The sequence below is a fragment of the Peromyscus californicus genome, unplaced genomic scaffold (genome assembly GCF_007827085.1).
Source record: "Peromyscus californicus insignis strain IS unplaced genomic scaffold, ASM782708v3 Scaffold_9__1_contigs__length_137607984, whole genome shotgun sequence".
Classification (NCBI taxonomy): Eukaryota; Metazoa; Chordata; class Mammalia; order Rodentia; family Cricetidae; genus Peromyscus; species Peromyscus californicus.
In genome coordinates, this window is record NW_026294617.1 from 82,697,931 (window position 1) to 82,705,990 (window position 8,060).

At 41.9% G+C, this 8,060-nt stretch overlaps 1 long non-coding RNA gene across 1 annotated transcript in view; it reads right to left on the minus strand.

The window, feature by feature from the left end:
- LOC128105514 (uncharacterized) overlaps positions 1–8,060 on the minus strand; it is a 30,539-nt gene that overhangs the window by 19,304 nt on the left and 3,175 nt on the right. The gene's annotated exons all lie outside the window — the stretch shown is intronic.

The window sequence follows — 8,060 nt, forward strand, 5'->3', positions numbered from 1 at the left end:
GGCAGGCAGATCTGGTTCTGGAAAGAACCAACCAACCAAACAAACAAACAAATAAACAAAAAAACAAAATTTACCTTCTTCCTGCCTCAGTCTCTAGAATAGCTGGGACTCTAAGTGTGTACCACCATCCTTGGGCTCTTTATTTATTTTTTATTTTTATTATTTATTTATTTATTTTTTGTTTTTTTGAGACAGGGTTTCTCTGTGTAGTTTTGGTGCCTGTCCTGGATCTCACTCTGTAGATGAGGCTGGCCTGGAACTCACAGAGATCCACCTGCCTCTGCCTCCCAAGTGCTGGGATTAAAGGTTGGGCTCTTTATTTATTTACATTTATATTTATTTATGGGGGAGGGCATGTGTATGAAAGTCAGAGGACAACTTGTAGGAGTTGGTTCTCTCCTTCCACCTTTATGTGGGTTATTCTACTGGTGATAGCATTTTTGCAGACTGGTAAAGCTTATGAATGTGTAATGCTAAAGAACAAAACAAAACAAAGACAAAAACAGGCAGGGGGCTGGAGAGATGTCTCAGAGGTTAGGAGTACTTGCTGCTCTTGCAGAGGACCAGAGTTTGATCCCCAGCATCCACATTGGGTGGTTCACAACCACCTATAACTCCAGCTCCAGGGAATCCTGTTCTGGTATTTACAGGCACAAGCACCCACATGTGCGTACATACACAGACACACACACACACACACACACACACAAAGCGACAAAACAAAACAAATCCAGAAAAGCAAAACCAAAAACAGGTTGGCCTGGTGGTAAGATCTATAAACCCCCAGCATTCAGGAGGCTGAGACAAGAGATATGGGAATTCAAGACCAGTCTGGGTTACACAGTAAGACTATCTCAAAAACAAACTAATCAACAAGGCCTGAACCAACAAGGAAGAGATGCATGTCTTTTATAGGAGGAAGAACAGGATGGACTTTAATTTGCAAGCTAACACTTTATCTAAAATAATTATCTACTCCTGCTAAGGAAATAGGAAATGAAACGTTGAAAATAGTTTGGATTTGGAGGTGGTCTTCCTATGCTTTTTATTAGAGGATTAAAAAGCAATTATGTAGAAGAACCCCATTGGCAAATACAAAACTATGAAATCCTTTTAATTCACAATAATCAGTAAGAAAGCTAAATTGAAATAAGAGCTTTGAATTATGTAACAGAATCACTGAAACTCCCTTGTTAATCTACCTGTCTCTCTTCCATCTCTCAGTTTACCAGGTAGAAGGAAGAGGTCCCCCACCCCTTTGCTCAGAACTGAACCCAGGACCTCACATAGGCTGGGTAAAGGCTCTACCACTGTCTTAGTTTCATTGCCTGTTACTGAAATAAAATTCTCTGATAAAAACAACTGACGGAAGAAAAGGTTTATTTGCGTCACAGTTCCAGGTGACAGTCCATCACTGTGGGAAGTTGAGGTGGCAGCAACTGGCAGCGGCTGGTCACATCACATCCACAGTCAAGAGCAGAGAAGAGTGAACCAATGCACACATGCTAGTGCTCAGCTCACTCTTCCACTCTTAGACAGTCCAGGATCCCTTGCCCAGGAATGGTGCCACCCACAGTGGATGGGCCTTCCCACCTCAACTAACATAATCAAGATAACCCACCCCAGACCGATGCGATCTTACAACCTCTCATTGTGATTCTTTTTTTCTTTTTTTTTTTTTTTTTTTTTTTTTCGAGACAGGGTTTCTCTGTGTAGCTTTGCGCCTTTTTTTCCTGGAACTCACTTGGTAGCCCAGGCTGGCCTCGAACTCACAGAGATCCGCCTGGCTCTGCCTCCCGAGTGCTGGGATTAAAGGCGTGCGCCACCACCGCCCGGCCCTCGTTGTGATTCTTTGCCCTGGAGAATCCAGAGCAGGTAAGGTCGACAACACTAACCTCAACCACCGAGCTAGACCTCCAATTTAGGAAGACGAGCTTTCTGCAAAGAAACAGAGCACATGGAAGCCAAAAGGCTGAAGATTGGGACTATGAAACACACCTGCATTTTCCTTATTTTCCAAATCTCCATTTCTTCCTATGACAAGGAATTTGAACAAAATAAATGAATAAAAATAGCCAAATGTGGTGGTAGACACCTGTAGTCCCCAAACTGGGTAGGCTGAGCAAGAGGGAGCTGGACAACAAACAGCAATTTTCAGGATAGCCTCAGTTACATAGCAACTGTTTATTTTTCATCATCATTATTATTATTGGTCTTTTTTCTTTTTTTAAGTTCTCACTCAGACTTGCTGTGTAGACCAGGGTGTCCTCCAACTTACAGAAATCTACCTGCCTCTGCCTCCCAAGTGTTGGAATTAAAGGTGTGTGCTACCACGCCCAGCAACAGCATTTTTTGAAAAAAAGCTTAGTGGTGGTACATAATTGTAATCCTACTCAGGCGGCTGGGACAGGAGACAAGAGTTCAAAATCAGCTTGGGCTACAGGGCAAGGCTGTTTCAAAATAAAAGCCTGGGGTTGGGGATTTAGCTCAGTGGTAGAGCGCTTGCCTAGCAAGTGCAAGGCCCTGGGTTCTGTCCTCAGCTCCGGAAAAAAAAAATAAGAAAGAAAGAAAGAAAGAAAGAAAGAAAGAAAGAAAGAAAGAAAGAAAGAAAGAAAGAAAGAAAGAAAGAAAGAAAGAAAAGCCTAGTATAAACTGAGTCAAGCAGGCCTATGTTTAAATCTCCCCTCTATAGCATTTTACTTAAAAAATTATTCAATTTATGATTGAGCATAAGACTACTTGGTGATACACTATGACTCTTGGAGGACAAGACTGTTCTAGGTTCTCTGTAGAAGGCCTTTATTTAGCTTTATGGCTGCGGGGACTGGGAGTTCCCAGAGTAATTCTTGCTATCCATACTTCATTCCACTGGCTGTCAGTGGTCTTGGTAGCTATCACAGCCTGAATTATGTGCTATTGTGCTGTAGTTAAAACAGATTTGGCTGTTTCGTGGTGTGGTCTTGTCTGAGCTGATCAAATGACTACTGAAATAGAAAGGGTACAGATGATAGAGTTAGAAAGTTCCACTTTTACTAATCTTTTCATTGAAAATAAAAACAAAATCCCATTATCTAACCTGTCTGAGCCTGATGCAGCCTGAGACAATCATACCTAGTACTCTACTTGGCTACACAGATGCATGGCTTGTCTGCAATTTATGGTTTTCTTCCTCTCATTGGCCGCTGGCACAGCATGCAATTTCTCCAGAATTTAATTCTAGTACCTGCTGTGGCTAGTGTATGAAGGCAAAATAATGAGGTATGTGTGCATATGGGTGGAATTTGGGAGTGGTGAAAAATAGTAACTCTAGCCAAAGTATTCTGAGCTCGGAGATTACACTCTAGACTTAGAGTAGACAAACTGTAGGTAGTACATAGAACAAAGGGAATTCCACTACTACAAGATATCTCAGCTTCTTTTGGTTAAATTAGAGGTGGTTAAAAAAATAAAAAAGAAGCCAGGCGGTGGTGGTGCACGCCTTTAATCCCAGCACTTGGGAGGCAGAGGCAGGCGGATCTCTGTGAGTTCGAGGCCAGACTGGTCTACAAAGTGAGTTCCAGGAAAGGCACAAAACTACACAGAGAAACCCTGTCTCAAAAAAAAAATAAAAATAAAAAAATAAAAAATAAATAAATGAAATAAAAAAGAAACTGGATGTAGTGGTACGTGCCTGTAATCCATTCATTTAGGAGATAGAAGCAGGGCATCAGAAGTTCTAGGTCAGTGGTCCTCCATCTTCCTAACACTGCAACCTTTTAATACAGTTCCTCATGTTGTGGTGACCCCAACCATAAAATTATTTTCGTTGTTACTTCCTAATTGTAATTTTGTTACTGTTATGAATCCTAAGGCAAATATCTGTATTTTCCAATGATCATAGGTAACCCCTATGAAAGGGTCATTTGACCTCCAAAGGGGTCAAGACCCACAGGTTGAGAATTGCTGTTCTAGATTATATCTGGCAATATAGTGAACTTGAGGCCAGCCTGGGATACATAAGATCCTATCTTTAAAAAAAAAGTGGTAGACCATAGGAGGAATGTGCACTTTGACAGGACACTAAATGGCTCTCCTTAAGCTTTTGGCCTGAGACCAAGTGTTCTAAGACACCAGAGAGAGAGAAAAAAAATGTCCCTTTGGCTATGGAGTCAGGGTCATTCTAGTGCAAAAGATGAAGTGTAGCCATGGCGACCAAAGGAAGCATGAGTCTTTTTCAGGGGAGCACTATGCATGAAGCTGTAAAAGAACTATTCTTATTTGAGTCCTGATCTGCCAAAGGTGACAATGAAAAGCTCTCCACGTGGGGAGGGAGCGATTGCCAAGTCTTGTTACTATGATCCCTGTTCTAAGATTAGGCTTCTCCTTGGAGACCTTTCAAGTCACCACAGGTACCACTGAAGACATTTTGCAGAGGAAGCACCTTTTTGTCTGCCTTCTAAACACCAAATCAAAGAGCTCGTTGGATAAATCCGTCTACTGAAATACTGTTTGGCCCACTCTCTGAACTTGCTTGCCCATTTCTCAGTCTGCACTGCCCCCCACCACGCCCCCACCACACACACACACACACACACACACACACACCAACATCCTGCATTGTGTTTCTCCTTTATAATGATTAAAAACAAGGACCAGACGTGGTGGCACAGGCCTTTAATCCCGGCATTCAGGAGGCAGAGGCAGGCCAGTTTCTGAGTTCGAGGCCAGCCTGGTCTACGAAGCAAGTTCCAAGACAGCCAGGGCTACAAAGAGAAACCCGGTGTCTAACAAAACAAAACAAATCCAAAAACTAAGTCTTACAAGTTTTATGGCTTCTTCCTTTATTTTGAAAAACTGAACAAAACCTTGTTAAACATTTATTTAGCACACAGAGGTCAGAAGATAATTTACAGGAGTCTGTTCTTTCCTTCCACCCTGGGGGGTCCTGAGAATTGAACTCAGGTCGTCAGGCTTGGCAGCAAGCTCTTTACCTGCTGAGCCATTTCACTGGCCTCCCTTTGTGAATTCTTGATCTCAGTCTCTACCTCTCAAGTGCTTTCTTTTGAATTTTTAAAAAAAAATTATTAAATACGACATGGGCTTCATGTAGTGCCTTTTAAACATCTGAATTTGGATGCCTAGAGGCTTTGGTGGGCTCTCCCTCCTCACATTGATCATCTATCATTAGCTTATACAGGGCTGAAGGATTGTTTTTTTTTTTCATGGCCCTTTAGGCTTTTTGATTTGTATACTTACACTTTAGGGATAAGTCATGTACTGATGCATACCGAACATAAATGTTCTCCAGGAATAGGCAGCACTCTGGCAGAGGCCCTTTTTCTGCCAGTGAGGCAGGCCCCGAGTCTTTTGTGAGTGTGTGTGTATGTATGTGTATGCTAGTACATGCTGAATGAAGCCGGAGGACAATATTGACTGTCTTTTCTGCTGCTCTCCACCTTATGTTTTGAGACAGAATTAGAACCCAGAGCTCACAGATTGAGCAAGAGTAGGTAACCAACCAGCTCCAGAGGTCATGTCTGCCTTCCCAGCGGTAGGATTACAAGTGTGTCCAGAACCACACCCCGCTACATGGGTGCTAGAGAGGCAAGCTTAGGTGCTCATATGTGCATGGCAGCACTTTGTCAATTTATGCCCCATCCCAGCTTTCTAAAAAAAAAAATTGATGCATGTATAGTGTGTGTGTATGTGTGTGTGTGTGTGTGTGTGTGTGTGTGTGTGTGTGTGGTGCCATGACACAAACTTGTAGGCCAGAGGACAACTTTGTGGAGAGGGATTCTGTCTTGCCACCTTAACAGTTTCGGAGGATTAATCTTGGGTGGTCAGACTCTCACAGCAAGCAATTCAGTCACTGAGCCTTCCGGCTGGACCCAGTCCCCAGCTCATAATTCTAAATCAGCACCATAAAGTGCCACCTTCTACGTACCAAACTATTCTGTGTGAACATGGTTCACTGAATGATAAGAGCCTCTACTCTAATGGGGAAACCTTTACATTTTTACCCAAAGAGGGATGCCATACTGTAAGACCACAAAAAGGTGCCCATATCAGAGCAAATAAAGGCACAACATCTGAAGCTATTTATTTATAGGCAGGGTCTCACTGTGTAGCCTAGGTGCTGTGACCTCCTGTGTCTGCCTCCAAGACTGCTGGGATCATAGGTGTGCAGTACATGCTTGGCTATAACCCAGGACTTGAAAAATGTAGAAACAGGGAAAGCTACACTGTATGTCTGATAGCTTCTGAACCTCACCTAGATACAGGTGTTACAGGTAATATGCTGTGCCAGACCTCATGGAAGATTTGGGGCTCTCACATGGCACCACAAACAGTTTTATTTATTTACTGTGGTTCTAGGGATAGAACACAGGGCCTCATAAATGCTAGGCAAGTGTTCTACTACCGAGTCATACCTCCAGCTCTATAGGGGACCTTAAAATCAAGTTCAAAATCCATGTCCAACATCTCTGCCTCCAACTTGGGTGCCTAGACTCACACTACTACGAATTCAGAAGGGGAGAGGCAGTAGCCAACAGTGACTTTCTGGTGTTAAAAGCAGGTTTCATGGTCAAGTTTTCATAATGGTTGTTTGGCCCAACCAAGAAGCTTACTAAGATGGCCTCAAACTCTGCATTTTCTCCTCTGGTATTAATAGCTACAGATGGCAACTTACACTCATGCATTTTTTATAATTTTAAAAATTATTTTTGTACGTGTATGGGTGTTTTGCCTGAATGTAAAAAAAAAAAAAAAGTAGAAAAGAGACACCATATGATTCTTTGAAAAAATATATCAGTGTATGGGCATACTCCCTTATCCCCCACCAAACCACCAGGACCCTGTCAGCACAAACGAAGCATTTTTGCCCAGGCACCCATACTAAAAAGTGTTGTGTTTACTACTTTGTCACGTTGAAGAAATTTTTTTTTTTTTTTTTTGGTTTTTTCAAGACAGGGTTTCTCTGTGTAGCTTTGCGCCTTTCCTGGGACTCCCTTTAGAGACCAGACTGGCCTTGAACTCACAGAGATCTGCCTGGCTCTGCCTCCCGAGTGCTGGGATTAAAGGCGCGCGCCACCACCGCCCCGGCCATGAAGAAATTTTTATTGCAGGCAATTTGTTTTCTGTCAAACTAATTTGACCAAATTATCTCCTGTGAGTAGGAAGCCGGGGAAGCAGCAGATCAGGATGCTAAACTGGTGCAGGCTGGTGATAAAAGGTTCAAAATAGCAAGAGCTGAGGAGAAAGAGTTCAGAGCGGGCCTTGGGCACACCTTATCATGACTGAGTTACCCTTCAAAAAACGTTAGAGATCCAGAGGAAGGCTTCGGGAAGCAGCAGGACTCACAAGTGACTAGATAAGGATGCCTGGAATAAGAGTGTTTGAAACTTTAGAGGGTCTTCAAGATGAGCATTTCCAGTGTTTGCTTAGCCAGCTCTTGTTCCACACATGGTTCAGCTCTATCCAACTACAAGCTCTGCCCCTCCCCATCTCTCCTACTTTCATACTTTTACAAAGACAAATTATAATGTTTATTCACAAATACTTGTAGATGTTTCCAAAAATTACCAATCACTTTTATAAATATGGCCCATTGGAGTGTTTATTTGACCTGGTATTTGCAAACTTCATTTTCCATACTAATTATAAATTGTGTGAGGTGTGTTCTTGGTTGAATAAGCTCTGTGTTTAAAAGAATCCTTTACTGTATTGTTATTAAAATGGGGGTAATAGGAACTTCCTATTTTCTATATCAAAAAAGTGATAAAATTGAGGGAATGTACGTTAAGTGGTTCCAAATTTCCAGAGGAAAATGCTACTTTTTTTTTTCCTTTCCAGATAAAGTATATTGTCAGTATTTTTCAATTTCGCACTTCTTATGCTGTCAGTAATTTATGAAGTTGTAACACTTACCTTGGAATCTTATTATTATTATTATTATAATTTATTTAACAATCTAATAAGTTCACAGTTATGAGCAGTTCCAGTGCAGTTGGGAAATCTCAGTACTGTTAATGTGGCAGACCTTGTAAATAAAATACACGGGTACTTTGGATAGCACATGT